This window comes from Rattus norvegicus, chromosome 2, assembly GCF_036323735.1.
Source record: "Rattus norvegicus strain BN/NHsdMcwi chromosome 2, GRCr8, whole genome shotgun sequence".
Taxonomy (NCBI): Eukaryota; Metazoa; Chordata; class Mammalia; order Rodentia; family Muridae; genus Rattus; species Rattus norvegicus.
In genome coordinates, this window is record NC_086020.1 from 78,375,134 (window position 1) to 78,390,012 (window position 14,879).

General features: G+C 40.4%; 1 non-coding gene across 1 annotated transcript; it reads right to left on the bottom strand.

The window, feature by feature from the left end:
* Positions 1-3,463: 3,463 nt before the first annotated feature.
* LOC120101219 (U7 small nuclear RNA) lies at positions 3,464-3,526 on the bottom strand. The gene has a single exon (XR_005501604.1). It is a non-coding gene; the product is annotated as a U7 small nuclear RNA (small nuclear RNA).
* Between the last annotated feature and the right edge of the window lie 11,353 nt (positions 3,527-14,879).

The window sequence follows — 14,879 nt, forward strand, 5'->3', positions numbered from 1 at the left end:
TTCCCCTCCCCACCCTCCCCCCATTGCCACCCTCCCCCCAACAGTCTAGTTCACTGGGGGTTCAGTCTTAGCAGGACCCAGGGCTTCCCCTTCCACTGGGAGGGCATGGTTTTAAATGTAAAGATTTGCTCCTCACCAAAACAAAAATAACTGTCTACAAAACCAGAGTTTTATGAAGAATTTAAATTTATCTGACTTCACAAAACCACGACTTGTGTCAGTGTTCAGCTTATTTGGCAACCAACGTGAGCTCTGTCCCCTTCCCTGACTAGAGGGACATCTTGGCATAAGAAATTTGTATGTATAAACTCAGTTTCTCTGACAGCAGGAAGTGCCACCTGCTGCCTTCAAGGAAAGACGTTTCCAGAAATACTAAGACAGATGTTTAACTACTGGTAGATTGGCCGTTAAAACTTTAAAATTGTCCAGTAATTTTCTTTGCGTGTCAGAATGTAGGACATTTGGGGAAAGGCATCCTTCTAAAATTGAAGTATTCAGCCCCATTTAGTCTGTAATCATAATCCTTCACTGATGAGACTGGAGGTCTAAGTTGGAGGTTTCTAAGTGCCAGCCCACTGTTTTGGAATATTTGTCTTCCTGACCACTGGAATATCTGTCTTTCTGACCATTGGAATACCTGTCTTTCTGACCACTTCCAGATAATAGAGCAAACGTTAAAAGCATCTAACTTATGCAGAAGCTTTTATGGAAATGAATATTTCAAACAAATGTGTCTTTAAGAATCCAAGAGTTGATGCATGCCAATAATATTAGCTTTAATTATATTTAGACCCTTTCGAATAAAGCCATGCAATAGATAAGTGAGGTCTGCTTTTATTTCCATCCCTCATACTCGCTCCCACCCTTTCTGTGAAGAATGACTCACAGATCAGTCTTGGCCCAGATAGCAAGAAAAGGAATCAAGGAAAGCATACAAGGAAGATGGGGTCTCCTCTCTGCTCTCTACACTGGCACAAAGGTCTCCCCTAGACGCTGAAATTGGTCAGGATGCCAACTTCTCTCTTTGGCAAATAATTACCTCTTTCTACTCATTCTCTCCCTTTCTCATTTCTCATTCTCGGTGATCAAGAGAAGCTAGATGTTAGCACTATTGAAGGCTGAGGTCATTTCACAGTGCATACTAATTTGCCCTGGTGTGTCTGTAAAGTGTTTTCAGATCTCAAGCATTTTGTCTCTGGATGTTTAGAAAACACCATTTATAACCCAAGTTGTCAGTCCTGTGGCAGACTCCTTCTAGAAGTGATAATGAACCTGGCCATGTTTGTACAAAAGGATAAAGTCTCAATAAGTCACAGCTTTCCTCTGGCAGGCCATTATCTATCAAGGCAGTCTGCAGTACCTGGGTGAGAACAAAAGCATGCTTTACAGATGTCTGATATCCAACTCCAGAGTCCTCCTCATTCCCCCCTCTCCCTGCAACCCCAGAATGAATCAATTGTCAGAGGAAATTATGCAGATAACTTTCATGCAGCTACACTGATAACAAATTAACACTCAGACTAGCTGTGTGCATTCATTGTACAATACAAGTCAACGTGCCCGATTGCAGCTTAATATCCTTTGGGGTAACAATGATTTACATCACTGTGCAGAGACACCAGGGAAGCCCTTCTCACCATCTGGAAACCAACACCTTTGTTTCTCTATTTCCAGTCTCCACTCTTTGTGCTGAGGCCGTGATCCTGGTGTCTCACAGCTAGATATAATATCATCACTGTTGAGGGGGATGGAATGACTCTTTACTTATTACATGTAGTTTTTGTGGGGTTGTTAGAGGTGGATAGAAGAACTACCAGCCTCAGAAAGCTATGATGATACAGAGAGTAGCATACAGGGCCAACTTGCTCATTTTTTAAAGAGGAGTTTACAGGTGATCCAGTCAAATAACAGGTTTATTGAATTTTAATATTCTCATTATCTAATTGAACATGTTTGCAAATCATCTAATTTGATTTCTGCATAACTATAATCCCAAGAAGTTAGTTTTTCTAGCTATGTCTTCATTATTTTAGTTTCATGTGCAAATCAAATTGACAGCTACATTGATAGTTGTAAACACAACTTGACTAAGGAGCTTGCATTTTTTTCAGACACCATACTCATGCATTTGCAATCATCTCTCAGCTAGAAAATTGCATGTATACAATACCAAATGGTACTATATACAGTTGTTAGCAGCTTAAAGCCTACTACCCGTGCCTTATGGGTCTATGATGCTGGATAGCAGTGAAGTTACTGGCCTGGGATGTAGCTCAGTTATAAAGTATCTGTTTTACCATGTCAGGGCCCTTGACTCTCTTACCAGCATTGAGAAAAGAAAAGGAAAAGTGAAGGAGGCAAGGGTATTTAAGCTGTGGTTTCTTTGTTTTTCTTTTCTTTTCACCCCCCTCTTCTTTTTTCTCATTTTCTTCCTCCTCCTCCTCCTCTTCCTCTTCTTTGTCCTCTTCACCCTCTTCCTCTTTTATGATTCTCAATGTACTTGAGATATCTCATAACAGAAAATGTTATTTGGGGCAATTCGATTGACATTAAGTAATTTGGAAAGGATAAAGGGATTTTGTTTTTATTTTTGGCTTTTAATTTTCTGGAATTTGGGGCTTGATGAGAAAAAGTCATCAAAGCTTGGCACATAGCTATTGAATTATCATATTAAGTTAAACACAACTGTATATTAAGAAGGTACAAAAAAGAGAAGAGACAGACATACAGCAGAGAGGTCACAGCTGAAGGTGTTGATCTAGTTGCTGGAAGATGACCTATGGAGATCTATTCTTTCTGAGGAGGGATTTCTGAATCCAGGACAGGCTGGATAATAAACAATACAGGAGGATTTAGTAACTTAGTGTAATAAATACAGAATGCAGAATAATTTGGCTAAGTTGGTTTTATTATCAAACAGTAATTATAGGATTCCTAACTAAGGTAAAGAATATTAAGAACATCTTCACAAAATTAAAAAAGAAAAAAAATCATTCAGTCTACGTGTATGCCTTAATTTCCTCATTACATGTGATTCTATTTGGTCATTCAAGCAAAGTAAACTCAACTGTGTTGGCCTAGTGATTGAGTCACCACCTTTGTCAAGGACAACCCTAGACTTAGAGAGAGGTTCTTGGGAGCTTTGAAAGGGGTGTTTGAGAGCTTCAAAAGAAATGACTTGAAGTCAATTCTGGGTACAAGCTGACAGCTCTGTGTTCTATGTGAGATGACTCTTCACATAGCTTTTGGCTAGAGACAACTCTCTGTCTAAGGTAGCTTCCTGTTAGAGACAGCTCTCTCATACTAGGAAAATTTCTAAAAGATCTCATGGGTTTTCCAACCAAAGTCAGGAAAGTTGCTAGAAAAAAAAAATCTTAGGTTTTCCAGCCAAAGTCAGATAACCCACTGGACAAATTTCAAAAAGAAAAGCTGAAAGGAGCTATGTTAGCTTTCTAAGTAATTTGTGGGTTTTCCAACCAAGGTCAGAAATCCTGTTAGAAAAAGTCTAAAAGATCAGTGTTCGCTCTCCAGGCAGTAGTCCTCCTTGGGTAGCTCTCTCTTGCAGACCAAATCCCAACCTTTTGTTTATGAATCAATACAGTCATTTACTCCAGGTTCTCTCTTGATTACCTCAAGAATCAGCATTTTATGACCTTTGATTCTTAGGAAAAGACTGCAAGTATCTTTTTTTTCAGTATTGCAAATGAATTCAGAGATCTGCCAGCCTTTGTAAGTGCAAACAATAAGCTAGCTGAGTGGGATCTCACTCTGAGATCACCATTCCCATCACCTAGGACCTAAACTTGCTCTGTCTTAGGCTGACCTTGATCTCAGAAATCTGCCTGCACAACAATGAATTTAGCTGGGTGGGATCTTGCCTCACTCCCCAAATCTCTATCTCCTTCCTTGATATCTTTCTGACAAGATGGCTCATTAGTGCGATTGTGTCTATTGTTTTAGGTCTGTGAAGCCCCTCATACAATTCCTATTGCATCCTTATATTTGGCATAGTTGAGAAATCCTGTTTATATAGTTTTAAACTCATGCTTTCAGAGTTCTTTCTTACAGCCTTAAGGGCTGTCCTGAAGGTCACAGCATTTGCCATTTTTGCTGAGGAACACTGGAATATCATACCCTTACCTTCTAGACTTTTGCTGCTTCTAATTATCATGGAGTCATTAACCTTGGCAGAGAGAACATTTCCCGATAACCTTAGCAGGGAGAACATCTCCCTAAGAAGGAACACAAATTATGTTGTAAATTATGTACATTATTATACAAGCAAGCCTCATGCCTAGCAACTGTCAACACTGGTAGAAACCCATACCTTGCTAGCTCTGCTCCATGGGTGAAACTGTGTCACATTGTCCCACCTATAGTAACCATAGAGGACTCAGTATACCCTAAAACAGAGAAACCATTTTTTTAAAGGAGAGTAAACAGATTTATTCAGGGAAATAGAGAAAGTGAGGAAAACTCCCAATGTGCCTGTGTGCATGCACATGTGTATATGTATGTGCATACACATGTATGTAAGTGTGTGCATGGATTCTAAGAAAAATATTACCCAAAAACCAGTTTTTGAAATTTTTTGAAATCCAAACTAGCTTTTCTCCATGTTTTTCTGGGTTTTAACCTTTAGTGCCAGACTTTGCTGTAGGGCTGGATGGGAGCAACATGTGTGTTCCAGATTGACTTCCCCAAGTTCTGGATTTCAGTGATCCAGATATCTCTACAGCAACTAAAAGAGAACCCCTGGGGGAACTTCCTTATGTGTTACTGAGTCACCCTTTTACTGTCATTGCAGAATATTTTCAGATTTTTCCAGATTTGCTTTAAAGGCTGTTTACTGTCCAATGGTTCTTACATATCACCACTAAACATATCCCATCTCATCTATCATTGTTATCATAATGCTCATTAAACTTCTCAGGTTGTCACCAGGCACTTAATAAATCCACCTTCTTGTCTTCACTCTCTGAGCAATCCAGATAAATTTACTAGCTGATCTCCTTGCTTTCTCTGTGCCTCTTTTGAAACCATGTTTTTTATTCCAGCTGTCTCTAACCTCCCCTCTCCTCCATTGAACTGGTGTGCCTCTTCTGACAGCCCTTGAGAATTTATGACCAATCCTTCCTCTCCAAGTAAAGACAGAATTAGGTTAGGATTTGTGAAGAGGGAAAGTTTTGGTTAAGACTTATAATCTTGTTTAATGCAGTGAGTTATTGCCTGACACACAAAGTAGCATAAATCCCCCCTCCCTGCTCTTAACTGATATAACGAACTCTATGAGGTTAAATGAATCATTGGCACTCCTCAATCTGCAATTCAACTGCATGTGCATGAAAAACTGCACATACCTGCCATTCATCATGGTGGCTGACTGCCTGTGTTAGGAAGGCAGAAGAACAGTCAGTAGTTAATATTCAAAACCAAACCGAAAGTTATGGTTACCGTATCATTCTGTCTGGCTGAGCAACTCTTGATTTAGAATGAAGTAAAAATATACAGTAAGTGAGTTGATCAGGCAGTAGCCACACACCAAACTTTGATCTTAGTAGTAGGCAGTTAGCGCTAGTCAGAATTGTTAGCTTGGTTTTTTGTTTGTTTGTTTGTTTTTATTTTGAGATGGGGTTTTCTCAGTCTGGTCTTGAACTTACACTTGATGGCTACGGGTGGCCATGAACTCTGAGTCCTCTGCACTCAGCTTTCCAATTATTAGGGTTATAAGCATATGCTCATCTTGCCTCTTATATGTGTCTATTGTTTTCCTAACTCCTCTGACATGTTGATTCAGTGTAAGCCCATTTGGTAGATAAGTTAATCTGTTAAGACTGCCCTGAAAAACTAACTGTACAGGCAGCATTCCTTAAACAGTCTGAGTCAATTTCTCACATTTCTGCAGAACAGGAACCCCAAGTAAAGGTGATCATGTATGGTTTCTTCTGAAATGTCCCCCTTGCTGTCACAGACTCTGCTTTCAATCTGTTCCACTCAGTCACCTATTGGTGCCTATTTGTGTCTTAATCTCTTCTTGCAAGAACCAAGTCACATTTGATTAAGGTCCACTCCAATGACCTCATTCAACCTTAATTAGTTTTGTTGATACTTTATCTCCAAATAGAGTCATATCGCATGGTTCTGGGAGTTAGAACTTCAGTGTATGAGTTTTGAAGGAATACAGTTTAACCCCTCACAGCAGGTAAGAAAGTCAAGCATCTAAAATCACAGTTTCTGAGCTCCAGAATCTAGGTCTGTGCTCACAGGTACTATTAAATAGTGTATTTAAAATTAAAAATAATGCAAGACACACATTTTTGGCATCTCCAATTAGAGTTTTCTCAATGTATTTTAATTTCTGTATACTTGATATTAATGTAATTATTAAGAAATTAGATATTCAGGAGAGCAGACCCTGTACCTTACCTGTACAGCACCAGTAATGCTGGCCCTAGTCAAGGAGGTGTGTCTGCCTCCAGGTGGTGTGTATGCGGGGGTGGGGGGTGGGGGGTGGAGTGGGGGGATGGGGACGGTGGGGTGGGGCATGATGCACTCTCCCTACTCAGCCCTCACCACTTGCAGCATTTGGGAGAGTTGCCCTTGCTCCTTGCTGGCTTCATATCTTCTTTCTTGACTTTCTATAGCGACTGTCACAGAGATTTAAATAATTTTTTGTGACTGATGATCATATCTTATGATTAGTGAACAAAACATCTTAATCATTACTCTTAATTATACAGTGATATGTCAGGTGTGAAGGACTGACCTGCTTGTCATTGCCTTTTGCTTCTAGATTGAATATCATATCATGGATACATGTGCACCACATCTATACAACATAGACATATATGCCACACTCATACAAATACCTCCCACACACCATAATACATAAACCGCAAGACATAGACCACATGCATACCACCACCATACATATACCACACAAACACAGACGTTGCTTGTGAACACACACACACACACACACACACACACACACACACACAGAGCTAATTGAGGCAGCAGCAAGTTTTGTTCATTCAAAGATTTTAGCTAAAAATATAGAGATTTGGACTCTCTTGCTGAAGATATTACACATTTTGGACACAGAGAAATCGAACTGCAACTGAGCCAGAAGCTTCTTCTCTGTTGGCTCTTATGTCTGGAAATGGTATGGTTACTGCTGAGGAGAAATTCATTAATGATCTTACTCGGTAGTTGATTCTTCATTGCTACTCTACGAGCCAGCCAGGAGAAATATGGCTAGTTCAAAATAACAAGATTGTTTTGAGGCTATCCAGTGGCTTCTTGGTTGGAACGGAGGCCTGTTTTATAGGAGGAAATGCATGTCCAAAACCTGATCAAAAGTCTATGGGGAGGTCACAGACCCTAATATAGGAATGTGCTACTGTTAAATGGACATGTAGCCATACTACATTCCGATTATTGATGTTTATGACCAAAACTAGAGCTACTATTCGCCTGAGTCACAGAAGCCTCTTTTTATCAGTGGATAACAGTTAATGCAGAGACTTCTGACTGGTCCCTGTGCTTTGAGGAGGTGACTGTTGCATGACCCTCCCTAAATGGAACATCTGCACTACTCTCTCTAATGCTCAAGGAAAATCTTAGAAGATGGAGCAGAAAGACTGTGAGAAGCAGAGGACAGGGAGGAATGCTATGAAACACTGTTGTCTGGATGGGACATGGCAGGGCTGGAGAGATGCCTCAGTAGTTAAGAGCACTGACTGTCTTTTCAGGGGTCCTGAGTTCAAATCCCAGCAACCACATGGTGGCTCATAACCATCTGGATGGGACATGGCCATTGCAATCATGAACGTGCAGCCAACCACAGTTACTTGCATACACAAAGCGATAGGTGATTAGTTGAGAAGGAAAATATGTCTATAAGGAGTGGGAGAGAACAGAGGAGTGTAACGGGGTTGGGGGAGGAATATGGTCAGAATACGCTATATACGTATGAAACTTGTCAAGCCCCAGATCTTATTAATTACAAAATTTACTAATATAAAACATAATTATTTCATCATAGTGACTTGACAAATTTTTCATTCTTCAAATCATTGAATATTTCATGACATTTTCTGTTGCCAATAACAAGATTTCCCACACTCTTAAGAAAAAGGCTAATTATTCTGTAACCATGGTAACAGTTAGTCACCAAAGTGGATTTTAAACCTTCTTAGTTTTCCAGAAACATAATTTTATAGCCTTGGAGGAAGAAGCACTGGTTGTAAGCTTCTTTAATCAATTATTAAATTGAAGTGGACATCACCTTCTTGCCTTGGAGGGTTGGCCCACGGGATGCTGACTCATCCCGACAGCACATCCGCAGTCTCACCTCCAGGGCAGCTGCTCTGGCTTTGTCTTGTCGGTCAGTTTACCTATGAAGGCACTAGTCCATGAATCTGCACCTTTCCATACTCTCTCTGATATCAGTAATCTGTCATTCTCTGAGGTACTGTGCCTATCCAGAATAATTCTTTACCTTTTGCAAGTTAATTTTAATCAAAGCTTTTTCATACAATATATTTGATTATATTCTCCCCTTTCTCCCAACTCCTCCTAATTCTTTACCACCTCATTCCCCTTCAAGCTTTATGTTCTCTCTCTCTCTCTCTCTCTCTCTCTCTCTCTCTCTCTCTCTCTCTCTCTCAAAACCAAACAAAATGAAACAAAACAAAAAAATTACCAAATTTACTTAAGAAAGTAGTAAACTTCTTTCCGTTGCCTCTTTAAAGTATTGAAAGGTCTTGCCCTTGGCACTTTATTTCTTCGTATAATGACTTACCTGAGACTCTTCAGACCCTTCCTTATAACTGTTTTTGAAATCATGTTGAAGAAAGGACTAATCAGTCTCCTTAGATCCTTTAGTCCAGCTGTGTCAGGTCTTGATTAGTTTGCAAGCCTTGTGGCAAAGCATAAGACTACATTGTAGCTTCTTTTTTCTGCAAGATGGTGGTGTGGGTGGAGGAGATCCTGGGGTTTGAATGAGCAAAGTCCATCCTGGAACTCATGGATTTGTACACTCAGTACCCAGTTGTGCAATTTGAGGAGGTGGAACTTTGTTGGGTAAGTGGATCACTGTAGATTGGCCTTGAGATTTATATCCCTGCCCTACTTCCTGTTCTGCCAAGATGTAAAGAGCAAGAAGAGTCCCAGCAGCTTATGCCCACCATCGTGGACTCAAATTGTGAGCCCAAATAAACACTTCACATTGCTTTATGTTGAAGATTGCATCACAGCAACAAGCTAATGCTGTGCTATAGTTGTGTAATTGTAGCTTTCAGTTTCTGCAAAGTGGCATTTAGATGGTCAAAGGACCTCTCCTGGTACAGCAGACTGAAAAATAACTTAAATAAAAAAGTCAGAACTTCATATCTTTTTCTTTCTTTCTTACTCCTTCATTTTCCTCCTCTTAAAGGACAAGTTCTCACTATATAGCTCCTCCTGGCCTGGAAGTTTCGAGGTAAACCAGACTGGCTTAAAACTCAAGAGCTCTGTCTGCCTTTGCTTCTGCAGTGCTAGCATTAAAGGTGCATGCAGCCATGCCCAGCTCTCCTCATTTATAATACAGCTGCATGTGGGAAAATATTGAGGAATTTCTGAGACCTTCTAGAAACTTCTTGAAATGCAAAGCCCACAGAGGAAAGTAGAAACACTATAGCCAGCACCTGACTGATTCAGAGGGACGAATGCAGATGGCTAGTAAACAAAACCCCAGATTCCAGGTACAGAGGTCACATCAGAGTTTCTGTCTAAATATAGAGCCTCTGAAATGAGGAAACACAACTTACTGAGAAAGACCTGGATGTGACACTAGGGACAAGTGCTTGTCTGGATCTTGGTTTCTAGTGAATCAGAGAAAAAAGGATTTCCTTTTATAATTTCCATTTATAAGCTTTCAACCTTGATGATGGCCATCAAGAACCCCATGCCCGTTTGGCTGTAGGAAATCTAGCAGAGTTAATTGGGTTAGTAGTGTAGTATTTGGCTGGTAATAAACACAAATGTTCCCCATGACCATGAGTAGTATTTAAAGAACAAAAGATGTATCATTAGAAGCTCACTTAAGTAAAACCAAACCATCTAATACTAAAGTAAGCACCCCAAACAGATTGGATGCAAAGCCAGTAGACACAACAGTGACTGAACCGAATGTGACACTATATTGAAAACACAATAAAAATAAAACAAAACAAACAAACAAACAAAAAAAATGAGAGGAAAACATTCCTGGCTGTGTTGAAAAAGAACTAAATAGAACTTTCCAGTGTGAAAAATACAGAATTTGAATGACATGGCACCATCACTTTCCAAGATTAAATAAATACATCTTTGTGGGTGAGGGAAGTGGATTGTGGGTAAAAGTGTTTCTTGTACAAGCCTGGGAATGCCAGTTAAATCCCCAGAAGCCAGGTAGAGAGCTCTGCTCAGTGACGTGTCCAATCCAGCACTTTTGTGCATGAGATTGAAGGTGGAGACAGGAGAATCAGCTGGATGCTTGCAGGCCAGCTAGTCTAGTGAAGTTTGTTTCACAGTATCAGAAGCAATGAGTGACTGCCTGAAAAACAAAGAGATGAGACATCAAATGTTGTCCTCTGACCTGCACATGTGCTTTCTTTCCCACAAAACAAACACATACAAACAATTAACATGTATCATTGCACATGATAGAATGCCAGATCTCCTGGCATATGGTTACATGGTAAACAGATTGTTAAACAGGTCCTCTTCATTCCCTCACTGACTGCTGTCCTCCTACTCCAGGTATCTCTCTATTTTACCAGCAGTGCAACAAGTGATTTCCAATAGTCCCATCTCCACACAGTTCTCACTTTGATCAAGTTATCACCACCCAAAGCTACTAGAATGATCTATGTAAAATTCAAATATGACTGTTCCAATGCTCTTGGTAATCAAATCTACAGATTTCCCATTGTCTAGAACCTAAGACCCCTGACCCCTGACTCTCCATGAGGGACTCTGCTTACTTCTCCCACTGCCGTGTTCATCAGCACTTCAAAGTCTTTCTGTTACATATGCCACACCAAGTTTTACCTTCATGCCTCCCTGTCCTCAACACCTGACTGATTCTAAGTTGTTTTTTTAAGGCTGTGATTAGCGATTACGTGTTCTAGGATGCCTTCCCTGGTGTTCCACGAAGTTAGCGACTCTCTGCAGCCTTTCTGTGCACACAGCATACATTCCGGTCACTGTACTTTGTCACTGAATTACAAAACATGTTGGCATGATGGGTTTCCTCATTATGGTGAGATCTCTGAGTCCACTGAAGGATTTATGGGGCTAGGATGGCTTAGTAAGTATGTGATGAATTTTGAATAAGTAAATTACTTTTCTTTTTTTTTTTGTCTCTTTTTACCTAGGAAAAGAAAATTTATTAACTTAATTTTTTCCTGAAAATCTAGTTGAGTCTTTGAACACAGGACATTCTTCATGTAACTATAATGTACAAATGAAACTTGTCATGTGTTGTTCCACGTGTTATTGTCATGGGTTACTTACCTAATTAGTGATGTTGGGGATTATCCTTGGCAAGCCACCTACTACTGGCTATATCCCCAGCACTCCTTTTATGTTTTGAATTGTGAGACAAAATCTCACTAGGTTTCCCAAACTAGCCTTGAGCTTGTGATCCCTCTACCTTGACTTTCCAAGCAGTTGAAATAAACAAACCTGCCACCATTCTCTTTTGTTTTGTTTTGTTTGTTTGATTTGTTTTCCTGGTAGGACCAGAGAAAGTAATCAAGTGTGGTAGTCGAGGTCTAAGTGACCCTCACCAGTGCCTACTTCCTGTTATTCTCCAGTGTGTTGTCCCCTCCTGCATTAAATAAGGGCAGTATAAAAAAAGTGATGTGTGACGTAAGGGGTATCATTAAAAATCCTTTGCAGTTCAGCCTACTGTTCTTGGATCAGTCCCCTAAGGGGAAACCGGCTGATAGGCCACAAAGACCCATACTCAGCACACAGAGAGGTCCATGAGGTGAGATGTGGAAACCTGCTTGAGGGTCAGTGATCAAGATGACTGGGAAGCAGTTTTGCTAACCTAAGTAAATCAAGTTTTCAAATGACTAGAGCCCTGGATGCCATATCGACTGCAGCCTCATGAGAGATGGTCAATTAGATTCAACCAGTTCATCCTCGAGGAACCTGGCTCAGATAATAAATGCCTACTATTGTTTAAAGCCAGTAAGTTTTAAAGCAGTTTTTAAATGGAACACCGGAAACCATATATTGCATTTTATTGTTTTCCTTGTATTTTTTCCAACCTATCTTTGTACATAGAAGGTGATTAATGAATTTTGTTTTTGATATACAGATGTACAGATAATGAGCCAAATGCCTATGAAGTAGCTAGGGTAAAAATTTCCATTACTTAATTTATGGTCAGTGAAGAAAAGAACATTGTTTATGTCAGGAATGTATGTGTGGGATTCAGATCTGTAGAAACCTGGATGCGTTTTTTTCAAATACTTTTCCTTCCTTCCTTCCTTCCTTTCTTCCTTCCTTTCCTTCCTTACCCCTCCCTCCCTCCTTCCCTCCCTCCCCCAACAGAAAACAAGATGGTTAAATACATGAACCTATGGGGGACACGTCTCACTCAAGTGCAAAGGCTGTTTACCTTCTTTTTTTTATAGTTTAGCAATTAGATTTATATGTTAAATTCTCAATCTACAATTCATCTACAGAATAAATTCATTGCTAATTAATAGATAGAAACTGCCCACCTAGACAAGATAAAATGGACCTAGACCACCTGGATTAGAATCTTCCTCCTCCTCTGTCTCCATCTTCCTTCCCTCCGGCCGTTTACCTTCTTAACATAAAGGAAACAACTAAATTTGGATTTGCCTGTGTTTTTCAGTACTGTAGATTAAATGTAGTGCTCTGTGTGGTATACAAGGATTCTACCATTGAGCTACATCCCTAGGCTTTTTACACTTTATTTGGTGACAGTCTATATCTTTAAGGGAGGGCACAAAACTGTGGTCTTCTGACATACATAACCAATATGATGGACATATGCCAACATGCTAAGAACACTATGTACTTTATAGTCATTCATTGAACTCAGGAATATTCTGGTTATGTTAAAGAATAAGTTAGGTGCCAGGATATTTACTTATTATGTACCAGTATTAGTTTCATTGGCAAATATCTATTGGTTTCCCAGTTTCCCCTCCATAAACCTCCTTTCCCCTCTCCCCTCCTCTCTACTTCTTATGAGGGTGCTCCCCCACCCACCACTCCTCCCTCAGTGTCCTGGCATTCCTGTACCCTGGGTCATGGAGCTTCCACAGGACCAAGAGGCACCCCTCCCATTGATGCCAGATAAGGCTTAGTGCATGGTACTTATAGAATCTATGTGTTTTAGTGTAGTATAAGAACAAGACTGAAGTGGACAGAGTGCTAAGACCACGACTTCTAGGATCTGGTGGACTTAAATGTAGTCTGTTGTGGTGTTTGGGGTCAAGAACTTCTGTTACCCAGCCTGCATTTTGAGCAGAAATAAAGCAAGAAGAAAATAAAGCAAGACTGTGTAGAGGAGACAGTATCTCCACTTTGGAGACGATTCTGGGAAATTCGGCTTCCATCTGCAAGCAAGCTGAGTTCTGCTGTGGTTTGGCTATGAAGTGGTCCTCTAAGAGGCTCTGGTGTTGAAACGTTGGTCCTCAGCTAACAGTGCATATTGGGAGATTCTGGAGACATTAGGAAGTAGAGTCTTTCTAGGGGAAGTAGGTCAGTGAGGAGGAGCGGTATGTGATTGGGAGCTCTATCTTATGCAGCACCCACCTTGGTCCCTCTCTGCTTCCTGTTGGGCACAGGACAAGTAGCTTGTGGCAGATTCTCCTATTGCCACAATAGACGTTATACCTTTCTACAGGTCCCAAACCATCAAGGCCACAACCACAGCTTGCGTTCTCTGAAACTATGGGTCAAAATAATTCCTTCTTTTAAGTTTTCGGTCAGGTACTTTTTATAGTAGCAAGAACGTTCTAATTGAGAACATGAGAATTAGGCAATGTTGTATAGTCATTGCTCCCCAGATGACAAAGGCCAAATGTCTGCTTGGAGTCACCACATTCAGGAAGGAAAACTCCTGGAATACAGGATGAACATTAGCCTGTGAGCCCACTGTAGCCATTTTCCACCCCAGAAGAGAGCAGCTGGCTCTAAGGAGGTGCCTCTTTTCAGCCTCCTGGTGCAATACCTACCGCTCCATCATGCATTGCATGTCTCCAGCGGAGGGGAGACTTTGCTCTCAGAAGTGTCAAATTGGTCAGGAAGCTGGCTTAGTCATAACAAAGCCAAAACCACTCTAAAATCAGTGAAATCAAAGCCAAGGCAGAAATTGCAATCCTTCTCCCATTTCCACTGGAAATTATCATCAACTGCATTGTTCGATTCAGCCCAACCTAGTGTCCCCAGCGCAGAGGTTCTGAGGTGAAACGGGAGTGCAGCACAGCTACAAAGTGCAGCTTTACGGCCTGGATGCCCCAAAGCTGATCCCCAGCCCTCTCACATTACATATTTATGAGTGAGAAATTAGATTTCAATGACTAATCTTGTATATTAAAGTGAAAGCATATACAGGAATTAACGTTTGAAAGCAAATTCTATTTTCTGGGTGAGTAAAATATTAGAAATTATTAGTCTTTTAATTCCTCATTTTTTTTTCTGTTCTGGTTATTCTAGCCAGGAGAACTTCCCTGTCTACCTCAATAATATTCAAGAGTTTAGCCCAGGACCTTCTGAAATCCTAAACTCTTTTTGTATCTACCACAGCACTTACCAAAATTTTTTCCCATTGACTATTAAAAACTAGAACACTGGTAATACTT